Below are 17663 nucleotides of genomic sequence, written 5' to 3'. Positions count from 1 at the left end.
TTGTTATTTTAATGAAAAATATTGTCAAAAAGTTCGAGAAACCTCTAAGCGGTTCAAACTTCCAATCAAATGAGCCGCTTCTGAAGTTTCTACGATTACTTCTTACATAAGAGCCTTATATACCCCTGGGACAGAACTTCAAACACTTGCCCCCAAGTCTGGGGGTTTGTGTTGACCCCGGTGTGTTGATATTTGATGTTTGAAGTATTTTCAACAAAAAGGCTGTCTTAAAATTTTTATCGGATGGGTTTAGGGAAAAAAGGGCGTGCGAGGGGATCTCTTTTGATCTCTTTTGACTCTGAAAAAGTGAACTAGAACTTTCAATTTCCGATCAAATGAGCCATCTCTGAAGTTTATACGAGCATCTCTTCTATAAGAACCACATATGCCCCAAGAGCATAACTTACAACACCTGTCCCTGGTCCCTGAGGGTCATGCCGACTACGAAGTTTTTGGTATATGATCTATGAACCATTTTTATCACAATGGCTATTTCAAAATTTTTATTGGATGCATTTGGCGAAAAAAGAGCGTGGGGGGTAGTAGCCCTTCTATGAGTTTTGGCTCCTAAAATCGGCACTAGAACTTCTGATTTTCAATCGAATGAGCTCCATCCAGTGTTAATAGGACCACTTCTTCCATATGAAGTGCCTCTGGGAAAAAAGCAATAATGATGAAACATTTGATTCGTGTGGTCTTTACTATAGGCAACCCTATAGCGTTATCTTTGAAAACTGACAGCTGTAGAAACAAACGCATAGCTGTACACAATTCATCAAATTTCTGGCCACTGGCTTTTTTTTATGAGAAGGGGGAAGCAGGGAATAATTTATAGGCGTAAAAAAACAGTTTAGGCCATCTTTTAGAGCTATTAATGAAATTAATTTAGAAATTGAATAAATATTACGATGATTACAGATTCCACTTGAAACCCCCTTATTTTGAATGAACATATGTATGTGAATAAATATTGGAAGAAGCATAGATTATGGTAGCTATTGGGGCCGGAAGTCCCGTATTATGGTGGAGACGAAGGTATGTTTTGATGAATCTTAACTTAATTCTAAAAGCAAATATATTAAATGAGTCCTTTATCTTGAGCCACTGTTCCACACAAGTAAAACTTTGGCAAAAGTAGTAGCATTTGAGGGGATTGTAGCCCTGCTCATGTTTTGGGCAACCCTAGGTATGGCATTCTAACGAACAGAAGTTCAATTTTTTAAACAGTTTTTTTTAATGATAATAAGGAGCAATTTTAAAGTTTTAAACAAACAAAAACTATTCTGTGGACTAGTCCCCTCCTCAACCCCCCCTAAATCTTTATGCTAAAGTCTGATTGTTTGTCCCCGATGCTTTAATAACGACTTCTCAAAAGCAAGGAGAGTCGGAATCAGATAAGAAGTATTTTTCAGAATGCCTTATGAATGGTAGAGCTCTTTGATGCCCTTTTCCATTGAACAATGCAATCGTCATTTTAGATGTTTCACGAGTTACGAGGCAATAGGTAAATAAAACACTTGCAATTACCCATAAACTATATGAATATACTCATAAACGCTTTCAAAAAGCAATAAAAAAACTTCCGCATAAATAGCGAGGGTTGAGGACCCCCTTCCCTTTTATATAAAAAAGAATTTGTTAGTACTAAAGTTCATTGTTTCTATTTACTTTTATTTGAAAAAGGGCCTTTCTTTTTATTTCATCTACTTTATAGAATGAATATGTTCTGCTGTTCCTTCCTTTCTATAGAGAATAGGACTCAGAATTAACAAAAAGAGAAACAACCGTTGTGAAATACTTTTTGTTTTACTTTTAATCGATCAGACTTCCAGTTTTGGACGTACTACATGAAATTGTTGAATTGCATTGTCTTATAAAAGGATAGTAGTGTCAAAAGCAAAACGAACATAGATGGAAGATATTTATATTTTCCAATATGTGGCTTCCTCTATTTTCTAATCTACATTTGGTTAATTCATGTAAGCACGCATACAAGAATTCAAGCCGTGAGGTGCCAAGACGGAGAAAAATTAAAAAAAAGGGATAAATTACCTCAAGAACAAATGGGAGACTCCGGGGAAAATCGTACTAATCGTGTGATTTCGGGGGAGGGATGGAACCGAAGGTTTGTTTTTATACAATCCCTAAATGAAGTAACAACACTTTTTCAGGCATAAAATCAAGAAGACTCTAACTTTCTAATATTTCTCCAGAACTTTTTGAAGTTTTTACCTCAATCCTATTTTTCCCATCCTTTCCATAACAAAGAAATTCTGTTTTTATATTAGAGCATTCTCGTGGTTTTACTTTGTCCATAACTCTTCATTATCATATAACTACTTTTCTGACAAAAATCTATTTTTTCCATCGATTATTCTTCATATTAAAATTCTAGAATGAACGTAAAGAGTGACACTAAAACAGAAGTCGTACTGCAATCACTCTGCCTATGAAGGGAGCTAATATTCCTACAGATCCGACGCTCTCTAGCTAAAATTTGAACATTGCATTACTCAAAGCCTTTTAGAGCACGTTGAACAAAGTGGCACCTTTTATAGTGCCAGTTGGTGATTGTGTTTCCTTCAAAAATTAGCTGGGAAAGCATTCAACCTGAAAATTTCAAAGTTGATACAGCTGAGTAATTCCTTCCATTTTCTAGACACAGTAGGAGTGTTCTATAAGGCCCATGGTAGCTTTAACAAAAGCTTGATTGATCATTTGTAGATTGGTTATTGTTTGCTACAGTGCACATTGTAGCAGTTTAACAAAAGTTAAACTTTTTATCGCAGTTCTCTTGTGTTAGAGTAATCTTTCAAAGCATGAGGAAACGGTTAAGGATCAGCAAAATCATTATGCTCTAATTGATGATCCCTGATTCACGAAGTGGCAGTACGCATTTGGAAACAAAACAGAATTAAATCTAAGAAACTTGTTTCCGAGAGAATATATTGAACTTAAAAAAAAGCTCTTAAAAGAATTGGATCTTAGAAAGGAACTTGATGATGAACAACTACCAAGTTTTGTGAGATATTAGGAAGATGGAACTATAAGCGTTCATTAATGAAAAAGAAAAGCGAAGCTTAAGAGACAGCATAAATGGAGTTAATTAAAATGTGTTCAAGCTCACCTACTGCTACAGATATTTAGGCATCAACTCTTCAATTAAGCAATGTTAGAACAATCCTTTCACCGTCATGCATCATGATGTTTATCTATCAATGAGACTTCATCAAAAAGCCTGTCAATGACCCAGCAAAGGACTGCACAAAATATTGATTGATTTAAAAATTTATGCCTGATTTTCCGTAGCAGTGAATAAGCTTATGCAACTTTTTTAGTTTTTCGTTTCACTAATTCCTTGTCCTTTCAGTTTCCTTTTGGAAACGCTTTTTTAATAATTAGACTGGTATGAAAAATCAGCTTAAAACTGAAGTTAATATGAACTTTAAAAGGATGTTAATTCTAAACATTCTAGAAAATGTAAAAAATGCTAAAAGTAATAAAAGGACAAAGTTCTCGATTTTGAAACATGTCCAGCTTATTACTTGGAATTCTCAAAAGAGACCAGGATTACAATCTATGTGCCCCTGTTTCTGCCAAAAAGGTTGAAAATAGCTTAAAAGAATGAACAAAGTCTTGGCTCTGGGAGTGGATGGGATACCAACAAAGCTATTGAAAATGTTTAGATAATTATATGTGCTTATTCTCCTCGTGACTTAAATTTTATCCTCTCTAACAGCAATGGGGCATTTTTTAGGAAAACTCCTCTAATCTTAACAATTTTGGAAAAGGGATGCTCAATATCTCTAGTTCCTAGTCAAAGTAAGTTGATGGAGTTCCCTGGTGATATTAGACAAGGAAACGAATTAAAATTATGAAGGCTTCAGCGAAGACTGGAGGACAAAAATTGTCCTCCAGTGGATTGTATAAAAAAAAGCCCTGGAATCCAGTGGATTCCAGGGATTGTATAAAAACAAACCTACTACTTCTTTTTGCCATCTTGTCACTTTAATGAGAATTAAAAAATGGAGAAACAAAGAGATGAATATGGGGTCCGAGCATAGCCTATATAGACACCAGTTGCACAAACATTTATCAAAAGCAATACATAGCTATCGTAGCGGCGTTGCGTCAGTAACAGACTCTATTCAAACCAGACAGTCCTATTCGTCAAAACCAGAAACTCCCAAAATAGAGCCAAGATTTTCTTAGACAAGGAAACGAATTAAAATTATGAAGGCTTCAGCGAAGACTACGGCACAATTGATACTTTGCTAGTCATTGGGGGTTAGTAGTAAACTAGTGAGTGGTAAAAATATTTATGACCTTTTCTTAAATTTTTGAAATCATTTGACACTGTATACAATACTTTAGAATGCACTGAGCTAGGCGAAATTCTATTACCAAACGTTAACCATCATGTTACCAAATTGTTTACCCATTTTATATCTTAATTTTGAATTTGGTAGCTCAGATATAGTTGTAGAATTTACAAACTCAGAGGGAGTTTACCAAAAGAAGCAAAAATAAATTTAAAAATAAACTTGAACTTAAATCACAAAAGCTACTACAAACACGATTGGCTCTGACGTCCACCACAAACCCCCAGTAGTGTATGGAGTCGTTTGTACTTATAGATTGCCGGAAATCTTGCTACTTTGTATTTATGAAACTTCTGATTCGATATCAATAATTCTACACGGTATAATAAATGAACTTAAAAGCAAGAGAGGGTTTATAAGAATAAAGAACCTTTTAAAATCCAACGTAAAAATGCAACAACTGAAGAGGGCCAGTTTTACTCAGCCGAAACATTTTAGGAATCTTTTTTTCATTTTTAACCTTTTGATGACTGGTGATTCCCTCAGGAACCACGAATTTCAGAAATTTTTATTATCAAAACTAAAAAAGCTAACCCCTCGGGGTTTGCATCGTTGTGTGATAGTCAACGAATTCTGTTTTCGGTCTTTTTCTCAGTTTATGATCACCCGCCCTTGGGTGGTATAATCACGGTCAAAGTAAGTACATTTTACCTCCTTGCATTTCACCTATAGATGGGCATGTCTTTTTGTAATTCAAAATGTAATGCTTTGTTTTAGAGCTTTTACTTCCCTGGCCTGGCAGAGAGGATGGTCTGAAAGTTTTAATGAAGCGTCATTTGCATGGACAGAGTAAAAAACAAGGGAAGGGAGGGACACTAAGAATCGTTGTTCCTAGAGAAACTATCCGTCAGAAACGGGAACTTGCCAGGCTACTGAGCGCATATAAAGTGTGATATGCTAAGATATTTCGTAACCACTGTTTTTACGCCACTATCTTATAATTTCTGATGGTTCGACCATACTAAATAGTATTTGTAGCTTTGAGGAACCACCCAGAAGAGCTTGAGCTTTGGGTTGCCAGTGTCAATAGTAAAATACCAAACTTTATGTAGCTAAATTACTGAATTCCCAGTAAATAAAATTAGTAAGATTGACAAGTTCCTAAACTAATGTGTCTTCTAGGGTTACCATGGGTGTATGTACATCCACAGCATCAAAAAAAAAGTAGAAGATGAGTACTCTACAATTATAAAGAAATTATGTTCACGCCCAATTTCATTGGCAAAAGCTGTGAATTTTGTTCTTTGTCCAGATAATGCTTTTGACCTAGAATACCTGCCAAGCAAAGATCAAAACCCATCTAATCCACAGCATGTTCCTCCTGATGAAGCTTTAAAAGAACTGCTCGGAGTTGAAGCGGAAACCGGCCGAATTGAGCCAACGACTATGACAGTCAGGGTGAATTTCAAGCTAATAGAGGTGAAGAAATCCTACTATAAGCTTCAAGTATTCCTACTTCCAAAACAATGACATTGGTTTGGACGAGAAGACATTGCTTTAAGGAAAGTAGATTTCGTCCCGCCAGACACTCTGTAGAAAGATCAGACTCGAGTTGACCAAGAAATGAGCGGCAAGACCCCATTGGAATATGTCAGTTTGTTTTTTGACAACGAAGTATTAAACCACATACGCGACCAGACGAATATATATACACTTCATAAAGATGACAAGCAGTTAGGCGTTTCTTGGCTGACACTGAGCGCTACCTGGGAGTCCTTTTGTTTATGGGAATAGTGAAATAACCTCCTATCACAGCTAATTGTCAAACGAAACTCGTTACTTTATGATAGCCGATGCTATATCACGTGACAGATTTAAACTGATAAAGAGGTATTTGCATTTCAATGACAATGTATCGCAAAAGTCTCCCGGAGGACCTGGTTACGACAAGATTTATAAAGTTCGTTAATTGATAGAGAAGGTTCGAGCCAACTTCATGAATATACACCAGGAAGAACACCACGTCATTGATGAGCAAATAGTTTCAACAAAGCAGCGAATATCATTGAAGCAGTACAATCAGAAAAAAACACAAAAATGGGGATACAAGCTCATCTCCAGAGTAGGAATAAGTGGATTTGTGTATGAATTATAAATGTACGCTGGCAAGGGACCAGCGGATATTAGCGATTTGGGGGTTGGTGATGATTTTGTCCTCCGACTTGGGAGGAGAATCCCAAACTAAATGAACTTTAAGTTTTTTTACAAGAACTGGTTTTGTCACTAGAGCTACCCCAGACCCTAAATAACCAGAGTTTACTTACACTGGCTACAATTAGAGTAAACAGGTTAAAAGGCTATGTTTTATAACTAGATTGCGAAACCAAGCTCAAGGAAGAGGCTCATGTGACTAGCGGGTGGAAACGCAGTCAAATTGGGTATGATAATAAGCCAATTCACTTGATATCAATATATGCAGCTGTGGATCCTGAATATGCCTGTGAGAGGTGGGATGGCAAGCAAAAAGAACATATAGAAGTGAAGAGACCACACTGTGTGAAGGAATACAATCGCTTTATGGGTGGCGTCTATCTTGCCGATATGCTGATTGAGCTGTACAAACTTGACTTCAAGTCTCAAAACAAGTAGTATATACAATTTTTCTTTTTCTTGCTTGACCTTTTTATTGTAAGTAGAAAGGGTAGATATTGTATCGCAGGTGTCTTCGTATTAGATAAAAACGCATGAACTTACTGCAGTTCAAAACGGACGTTGCACACGTCTTACTGTCTGGCACATCCTCAGCAAGACCTAGGAGAGGTAGACCCGTCAACGAAGCTCTATCACAAAAGAAAAGAAAGTATAGTTGCCGCCCGCAAGTTTCGACGAGATTTGACGGCCAGGAGCACTTTCCGGCTTAAATAGATAGCAACCAGAGGTGTCCACTCCAAGGTGAGGTGTATGAAGTGCGAAGTGGCTTTGTGTTTCGCGCCAGATAGAAACTATGTCCTATCTTACCATACAGGCTAGGTGATGTATGACTATAAGCTTTTACTGCCGGATGTTTCCTGTGAGAGCCTTTCTGTATTTTCTTCACTTTCATCAATAGAAAAAAATTCCTTGATATTTTCGTCACGGAATAACCTCAAATAAAGCACAGAAACAGAATTTTTTTTCTCTCTTCTTTCAATATACCGGCATCAAAGGGTCAATCTATGACGTTATTCTAACTTTAATGTAAGCCAAAAAATTGCTATCTTAACTTGTTCTGTTTTCAATTTAAAAACTATCATGAACATGAGAGCTTTTTACCGTTTTTACACAAAATTTTTACACTAACTTTAGAGAAAAAAAAATACTCTTCTTAGTTCTCATGTTTAGCCGCACATCTCTGAGGTTTTGAGAAAAACGTAGAAACCCTATTTTCATTATTATGGGTCTTAAAGTTACCTATGAAACATAACGTTTTCCTTACCGAGTTTTCCTGAGCTTTTGGCTGATTTTGCCTTCTTTCTTTTTAAAAGATCACAAAAGGTAACGTTAACTGCGTATTATTTTCTAGATTCCCAGAAAAATATCCAATTACATCAACGTGATAAACAAACTTTACAGACAATATATTTGAAAGCTGTTCTTTCTTCCATCATTTTATTTTTATGGAATAGAAGGACCAAACTTTGCTTCTTTAATAGTCTCTGGCAACAGCAAAAAAAAACAATTAAGCGTCAGCAAGAAAAGGCAGTTCTTTTATCATTTTGCTTTTCTATTCGTTTTCAAGATACTAGATGAATTCTGAAACCTAAGGCATCACATCCAAGAAGTGATTCCACTATCTGCAACTTTTTCGGAGTATCTCCAAAATTCCCCCAAAAACATTGAGCTCTCCAAAATTTCTTCAAGATTAACATTCGTAAAACGTTAACGCAAATATAAATCGTTAAGTTTTGTTAAAGTTAATTTTTGAAGAGATTTTGGAAAACTCTATTTCATTTTCGGAAATATACCACAGCTTGAGGATAACAGAAGCACTATATCCATGCCCTGAATGTATCTAGGGGAACCAGGCCTGAAGTTCTAAGTTTTCCCAAATGTCTTGGAAAAATCAAATCCAAGTTATCAAATAAAATATTTTTCATTGCAAAAAAAGAAATTCAAAGTAAATTTTCAAATAAAATGCTTTTTTATCCCCCCACCACCCCCCTACCCACCGAAAGTAACTCCTGCCTACGTTCCTAATCCAAGTAATCACTTTAAATACAAAAAAAAAATCAAATTGAAATTAGGAAAGAGAAAACCAGCTGATAGATTGAAAAAACCTTAAAAAATGTATTATATTTTCTAAGCTATATGGATCTGCATTACCAGCGACAAAAAAAAAAAAAAAAAAAATTAAAATTATCTGTCACTTCAGCAAATTTCCCCACTCAGTGACAGATGTCCATCCACGGACCAAGAAGCAACTATATGGTTCTCGAAGAAAGGAATAGGAGAAACAAACTAGCTTCAAGTTTAAACATTGACAGTTCCACGTGACTGTATTCTCTTCGCCACAGTTATTTTTCTGTTTGGATGATTATTGAAGCATTCAATGTAAATCCCCTAATGAATCGCAATTGTGTTCCTAGGGATTTAATTCGTTAGCATTGTATAGGGAACAGTTAATATATCTTCAAGAAAGAGAAGATTAGGGGTGTTGCCATTTCAGTAGCAAAGATGATTTATGCTTCTTCCCAGCTTCAAGCTTCATTAGTAGATGGTAATATATAGGGCTCAGTTTTTTTCTGGAAAAAAATTAAGCTTAACAAAGCATGTATTGGCAAGATATTTTCTGTGAAATTGAAGTTGATCTTTTATGTGAGCCTTGTCTAGCTCATTGATTCTTTTTTTGATTTTTCTTTTCGGTTGGATGTTCTCTCATTTGCCAAACTTACCTTATCCAGTGCAGCAGTCTTCAAAAAGTGTGGTACATGTGCCAAAAACTATAATTAAGTAACTCCATGTGGTGCGGATTCTGGGATTTTTTTTTTCAGTTAAAAGGATACAAGTTTCGGTACTTATGTGAATTATATGGTACAAAGACTTGGAAACCAAGTTTTAGCAGAGATGTCGTGATATAACTGATTTGAAGTACTACAGGGTATTACAACCAACAGACCAAAACGAAAAAATCTCAAATTTTTTCCCTGCTTATTTTAAGCTAAGCGACGGCTCTAATTAGAAAAAAGCCAAATATTTTAACATCCTGCCTCTGAATTCCTTGCTATAAACTCTTAATTCTATTTTTGATACCAACACCAATGCATTACTATCTTAATGCTTTAACCACAATTTTCACCCGTAAATTGATAAATGAGAAGTGAATGAATCAATGAGACCCCTATGGTCCCCAGTTATATAGGTTATGAACTGGTCTCTGATTTAAGTGATAAAAAAGCATTTGACAATTGAATAAAAAGTGCCCAGAAATTCGGTCCAAGCTGGCCTAAAGTTTAATATGGCTCTTTACTTTTCTTTGAAAACTTCTTTTTCTGAAAGCTTTTCAATATAATTTGTTATTGATTGCCAAAATATTTATTGCTTAACGTAATGAATATTTACCCAATTTTCACGACTTTGGCGTAAGAATTAAATATGTGATTCTAATTTAATAGTTCTAATTAACGTCTTTTGATTTGTTGAAATATCTCCCTAAGCGTTCCCTGAATGTTTCCACTGAATGCCATTAGCCGTCCCTAGATGTTGCAAATACGCCTTTTTGGAAACCGGGATGCCCATAGTTGACTATTGATTAGTTCAGCATTCCCCTCAACTTTCTCCGACAGTTTCCACTTAATGCCCTTCAGTATTGCTGAGATATTACAGAGGTGCCATTTTGACAATCTAGATTCTTCTTGTGCGTTTTGATTTTATTTGACATCCTTTTTAGCATTCCATGAGAGTTTCAACTTAATATCCCTAACAATTCCTGAGACCAATATAGATACACCCAAGTGCTTCGAATATACACTGAAAATTTCAACTTAGTGCTCTCAGCCGTTCCTAGGATGTTGCTGATGCCATATCTCACTATCAAGTTACTGTCCAGACAGTAGCAGTTCCAGCATTGCTTGTGCCCGGAAAGAATCTTGATTAGTGCCTCCCCCTCCCTGTCTGCTAAGAAATTTTGAGCCTACATTTAATAAAATTTTCCATTTATTTAAATCTGACTTTTCTGACTTGAGCCTCTGCAAAATTATTAACTATCTTGTCCCAATTAATTGCTTCTAATTCTTCCTTTATAAAATAAATTAAATTCAATCTATTTACTTTTATTTTCAAGGAATGGTGATGAAGATATGGGAGAAAATGGAAATTTCCATTTCAACTTGCCTATATTTACCGCCAACAGCGCCCTCTACTTTATTTGAATAAAATAAATTTCATAAATTAAAAAATGACTATAGCCTTTAGAATATTTATTGGAAATTTGGCGCCCCTAAAGTTTCTGTGACAATGGCAGGTGTCCCTCTGCCTCCCTCGTAAAACCACCTCTGTATCACGACAATCAATAGCATAAGGGGTAAGGATAAAAAACCCAAACTAGCTCTTATGAAAATTAAATAAAACAAACAAGTTTTTTCAAATGAAATTAAGGAGCGACATTAAAACTTAAAACGAACAGAAAGTACTCCGTATATGAAAGGGGCTTTTCTTCCTCAACGCCGCCCTCTGTACGCTAAAGTTTGACTCTTTCTCTAAGCTCTACTTTTTTAAAAAGGAAAAAACTTTAGCGTAAAGAGCGGGCATTGAGGAAGAAAAGCCCCTTTCATATACGGAGTAATTTCTGTTCGTTTTATGTTTTAATGTCGCTCCTTACTTTCACTTGAAAAAACTTGTTTTTTTTATTTAATTTCTAGACGTTTTTTAGTTCATGCATGTTTTGATCTTGGCTCTCCGCACATAAACAATTAAAACAAAATTTGCATATTAATTTTCTTTTTGGCTAAATGGCTTTCTCAAAGTTTTAATCGGAAGATTTTGAGAAAAAAAGAGAGAGGGAGGAAGCCTAACTGCCCTCTAATTTTTTGATTACTTAAAAAGGAAACTAGAACTTTTAATTGTTTTACGAACATTTTCATTAGTAAAAAATATACGTAATTTACGAATTAGCTTACGTAACGAACTTCTATATTCGTATGTTTTTATTGCGTATATGAGGGAGTTCACCCCTCGTCGATACCTCGCTCTTTACACTAAAGCTTACATTCTGTCCCAATTCCTTAAGAATGACCCTTGAATCACAAAGGCCGTAGAATAAATAGTTGAAATTACTAAAAATACTTTCGCGTAAAGAGCGAGGTATTACGAGGAGGTAAACCCCTCATATGTGCAATAATTTTCCCTCGTTTTAGTTTTTAATACTGCTCCTCACTTTCAGCAGAAAAAACTTTTCATATTTATTTTTTCCTTGTTTTTTTAAATAATGCAAAAAACACCTGCGCCCCCTTCATTGAAAGTCTCTTCCCCCATGAGAAGTTTTTCCATGGAGAGATCCTCCCGCGTAACCCTCCCCACCTCAACTCTCCCTCCCAAACCAAACAAATCCCCCTGAAGACGTCCGTACACTTCCCAGTAACCATTACTATATGTAAACACAGGTCAAAGTTTGTAACTTGCAACCCCTTCCAGGGAGACTGCGGGGTAGTAAGTCGTCCCCAAAGACATAGTTATTAGGTTTTTTGACTATGGTGAATAAAATGGCTATCTCAGAATTTTGATCAGGTGACTTTTGGGAAAAAATGAGCGGGGGAGGGGGCCTAGGTGCCCTCCAATTTTTTCGGTCACTTAAAAAGGGCACTAGAACTTTTAATTTCCGTTAGAATGAGCCCTCCCGCGACATTCTAGGACGACTGGGTCGATACGATCACCCCTGGGAAAAAAACAAAACAAAAAGCAAAAAAAAAAAAAATAAATAAATAAACACGCATCCGTGATTTGTCTTTTGGCAAAAAAAATGCGAAATTCCACATTTTTGTAGATAGGAGCTTGAAACTCCTACGATAAGGTTTTCTGATACGCTGAATCTGATGGTGTGATTTTCGTTAAGATTGTATGACTTTTAGGGGGTGTTTTCCCCTATTTTCTAAAATGAGGCAAATTTTCTAAGGCTCGTAACTTTCGATAGGTCAGACTAATCTTGATGAAAGTTATATATTCGAAATCAGCATTAAAATGATTTTTTTTTATGTAGCTATTGGTATCAAAATTCCATTTTTTAGAGTTTTGGTTACTATTGAGCCGGGTCGCTCCTTACTACAGTTCGTTACCACGAACTGTTTGAAAGAAAAATTAGCATGTAAACTGGCATTTGATCAGAAAATCGAAATAACCTTACTTAATTAGTAAAAGCAACACTGTTCGAAATTTTATGAATATTCAGTTCTGAAATCAAACGGATCGTGGTAACGAACAGTAAGAAAGAAGTGACTCGGCTCAGTAGTAACCAAAACTGTTAAAACGGAATTTTAATGTACACCAAAAGAATCAAACTCATAATATTGATTCCAAATATATAAGATTCGCCAAGTTTAGTGTTACCCATCAAAAATTATGAGTCTGAGAAAATTTGCCTGATTTTTGAAAGAGAATAATAAAGCAATCTTAATGAAAATCACACCACCAGATTCAGCGTACCAGAGAACCATACTGCAGAAGTTTCAAGCTCCTATCTGCAGTAATGTGGAATTTTGCTATTTTTGCCAGACGATACATCACGGATGCGTGTTTTTTTATTATTTTCTCCAGAGGTAATTGTATCGAAATAATAGTCCTAGAAGATTGGGAGAGGATGCGTTCGAGTGGAGATTCAAAGTTCTACAGCCCTTTTTAAGTGACCAAAAAGATTAGAGAGCAACTCTACCCCCTCCCACGCCCATTTTTCCGAAAATTATGTGATCAAACATTTGAGAAAGTCATTTTATTCAGTATAGTTAAAAGATCAAATAATGTGTCTTTAGGTTTAAAATGACCCCTACTTTCCTTGGGGAGAGGCCTGTAAGCTATGAAATTTACCCATTGTTGACACATAGTATTTGTTGTTAGGAAGCATACAGACATATTTTTTGGAGGGAGGGGAGTGCTTGTGCTTGAGGTGTATTTCTATAAGGAGAATTTTCCTTGGGGAGGGAAATTTGTGGATGATGAATATTCCAGGAAAATGTTACACTGGGAGATTTGACATAATTACTGTACAAAATTCTTTTTAATTGTCTTACATTTTATTTTCCAAATTTTCTATGTGCAGATGAGTCAGGGGAATTATCCAAGGACTTTTTCCCCCATATTTTTATTTCTGGGAAATAATTGCCACCTAAGGAGATATTCCTGGAATCATCAAGAAACTGATTAGAGATTAAAGTCTTATTCAAATGAAAGAATCCTAAGAAGAATATTTCAGGCTGAATCCTCTGTTACAGGGAGAAGGATTCTCAGCAAGGATGGATATGTCTGTAGGGAATTTGATGTAGGGATGCACTTTACACCGGATGAAATTTCCAAGGAGGAGTTTTCCTTGAGGGGGAGGGATATATCTCATAGAGGGTGAGCTGGATTTGCCGGGATTATTTGAAAAACAAACAGAAGTTATTCCATATTTGAAGGGTCGCTCCCTCCTCGATACCTCACTCTTTACGCCCAAGTTTGATTTTGCCCTTACTCTATACGTTACGCTGTTTGTCCCATTTTTAAAGAGCGTCTAGAGAAACATGGGGGCTGTTTAATTCGAATAAGAAGCTTTTTTAAAAGTGCTAACAGCTTCAGCACAAAGAGCAAGGAGGGGACAATCCTATATATCCGGAAAAAATTTGCCAATTTTAATATACAAATTCTGTTTTAATTTTTCATGTACGTTGAGCCAAATTCTAACCTGCATTAGTTGAAAAACGTTCAGAAATTAGGTAAATAAAAAATATTTTCTTTTACTGAAAGAAAGGCGGGACATTAAAATTTAAAACGAAGAATCGCTTTCATTACTTATATGAAAGCGACTGTCCCCTCCTCAACGTCCCGCTCTTTACGCTAAAGTTTTCATTCTTTTCAAAAGTAGAGTTGTGACGGAAAGTCAACTTTAACGTAAAGAACGAGACGTTGAACTGGGGGACAGTCACTTTCATATACGGAATAATTTCTATTCGTTTTCATTTGCTCCTTAATTTAAGTAAAAAAGCTAGATTTTTTAATTTAATTTCCTAAGCTCTTCATTTTTTTATGTGTGGTGATTTCTGAAACTTTTGATGGAGTTTATTCCTTACAGAATTATTTTACTAATGGAACTACTCTATTGAACGCGATTTAGATGTATCTTAAGATGTTTTAACCCAGTATCGAAGGCTATTGGTAACTTACAAGAGCGAGAACTAGCACTAGTGTCTACAAAAAACCTCCACACCATCTAGTATTTGGCGACACTTGGCATTTTTTCAGTGTAATAATATGAATAATTAATTTAAGTTGTGTAGTTGGTAAAATTAGTTCAGTAGTAAGCGTCTAGTCTCAGTTCCTGTTAGACAAACTATTTTTAAGCTTCAACAAAAAAAACAAACAAGGATCAACGCTAGATGGCGCTGATGTATTTTGCCGATACTAGCAGTAGTTTCGTCTCTTACAAGCTAATCGTTCTTTTTGCCCGGTATTTCAAGTATTTCTGTCTCCTTGCACAAGTTAAGAAGAAGAAGAAGAAGTAAAATAGTTTCCTTAATTTAGTCCGTCTTTCGACTGATTAAAGCTTTAATTAACTACTGCAACAAACTATTGAATACAGATCGTATGCAATTTGATTTGAAAGACACTGAAAGACATAATCTCTTTCTCTTTTCAAGAAAAAAAATGAGCGTTTAAAGATAGAACTTTTAATTCATTAATGATTTCGTGTTGGTTCCAGTGCCTCTCTGGGCTTTTAAGAAATTGAATTAGAAAAACTCTTTTAAAGGAGAATTCCAAAGTAAACTTAAACCCATTAAAAAGATTAAGGTTTATTTTAAAAAAAGACAGATAATTTCTTTTTTGTATTTGAATTTCTTTTTCATCTTTGATTTGAAGCAGTAGTATAGTTACTTATCGTTAGTCAAACACAAAAAAAGAACATAGAAAACATAATTGAATGGATGTAACAAAGTGATTTTTTTTTATTTATTTAAAAAAATACGACTCAGGGGTGAAACAAGGGAGTCAAATCATGTACTGAATTAAACAAAAACAGCCAAAAACAAACCAAACCTTACCTCTCTCACAATAAAGCAGTTTTTTCCCAGTTTTCTAATTAAAAGATTTTTAGATTTTGCAAAGACAGCTATCGTATGTGTAACTGCCACATATTTAGCCACTAGTTGGCACTTTATAGCTTCAAAGATTACCTTTAATTAGTTCTTTTTTATGTATCTTAGATCAGATTTACACTTGAAAAAGGGCTTGCATGGAACCAAAGTAAAAAAAAAAAGTGTACATTTTTCTATTAACTTCCTCGCAACTAATAATTAATCACAAATTTTTTAGAAAGATATCACCATGAATAAAAAGACAATCAGAAGAGGGTTTTACTTTTTAAATAACTGCAAAAAAATAAGTTTATGAGCCATAACTAGCGTATCTAGAAAAGGAAAAACGGTATTCACAATATTGATATCATCAGAAGTCTGTTCATCTTTTTAAAACAATTTCACACAGTAAGCCTGTACCATTCGCCGTAGTTTTTCTACCAAGATTCAGAGACCAATTTCACGAAGTCCATAAAATGGACATGAGAGAAAGGTAAGATAAAAAAACATTCATTGCCAATTTTGATTTTACTGCAAAAAAGATTTGGTGGAACCAGAAGTCCAAGAGTTCTATTATATCCTTGAACGAACTTGCTGAGCAATTAAACTCACAAAAGGAGTATTTTGTAACAATAAATCAACTACAAAGAACCAAGACAAACAAAATGAATAAAAACAGAAACAAAATGTATAAAGAAAATAAAAAAACTAAATATAGCATCTATGAACTATATTTGAATATAAAGTTAAAAGTTAAAACAATTAATTCACGAAAGATATTCACAAACAAATTTGGACACACCCGTTATACTATATTATTTTTAAATCAAAAGAGAATGGACTTAAATGATAATGATGAACCTTTTGACAGAAAGATGTTCGTTGGTATTTTTTCCATTATTACATACTTTTATAACTATCCTTGGGAAAGTACAGAACTTGTTAATCAGACATGGTTATAAAAAAATACTCTAGATAAGCATTCACCAACATTTTTACATCCTTGGCCTGACAAATTAACATACATATTTTTAAAAACAGATCAGGTAGATTGGGTTGGTATATTGCACAAACTAGGTTACTACTTATTTTTTTACGTCAGAAGATTTATTTATGAGATCCCTAAGCATTAATACCACCCATGTCTATATGCACTAACCAGCACGAGCAATATATGCACTAAAATCGGAATTAAAACTTGGAAATATTATTTTCAATACAAGATATTCTGGTACTCCAGGTGTACATTATTAAACTCTCAACCGTTTTAAAATATTATCAAACAACGAACAGTCATATTTTATCTTATTTACTGCTCAATTTGTGTACTAAAACTACATCTGAAACCGTAAAATAAACCGTAAAACTACACCTGAAACCGGTGTACATTACTAAGCTCTCAACCGTTTTAAAATGTTATCAAACAAGGAACAGTCATATTTTATTTCATTAATAGTTCAATTTGTGCACTAAAACAACACCTGAACCGTAAAATATGATACTGTGACTCAGCTTCTAGCCTTTGCAGGGCCTCAGTCTAAGCGAATCCTCGCTCACATATCAAACAAATAATATTTATCAAATACAGCTTAGCATCACAGAAAATATGTTATTAATAATCTCTCAAATCTCTAAATACCAACAGAGCTTTTGACAAATTCGTATTAATATTTATTTGAGCGCAAAATTTGCATCTAACATTGTAAAATATATTTTTAGCAGTCAATCACATTTTATTGATACATCTCTCAAATCTCAAAATAATCAACAGAGCCTGTCAACTCCTATTTGTGCTTATTGGAGCAGAGAAATTACATCTAAAATCGTTAGTTATATTTTTAGCACTTGATCACAGTACTTATTTTATTGATGGATCTAATAGTCTCTAAATATCAACAAATTCCGTCATCAGTTCCTATTTGTACTTACTTGAGTACAGATATTTGAACCTGAGATTGTAAAATATATTTTTAGCAGTAGATCACAAGGAATATTTTACAGAAAAATCATTTAAATCTCTATATATCAACAAAGCCTGTCATTGACCCTT

The 17663-nt window shown here is 34.8% G+C and overlaps 1 protein-coding gene across 7 annotated transcripts in view; it reads right to left on the bottom strand.

Annotated features, from left to right (window-relative positions):
• Positions 1–17663, bottom strand: part of LOC136032192 (lysosomal alpha-mannosidase-like) — a 459508-nt gene that overhangs the window by 109008 nt on the left and 332837 nt on the right. The gene's annotated exons all lie outside the window — the stretch shown is intronic.

The sequence above is a fragment of the Artemia franciscana genome, chromosome 10 (assembly GCF_032884065.1).
Source record: "Artemia franciscana chromosome 10, ASM3288406v1, whole genome shotgun sequence".
Classification (NCBI taxonomy): Eukaryota; Metazoa; Arthropoda; class Branchiopoda; order Anostraca; family Artemiidae; genus Artemia; species Artemia franciscana.
This window is presented reverse-complemented; position numbering and strand designations above follow the sequence as displayed.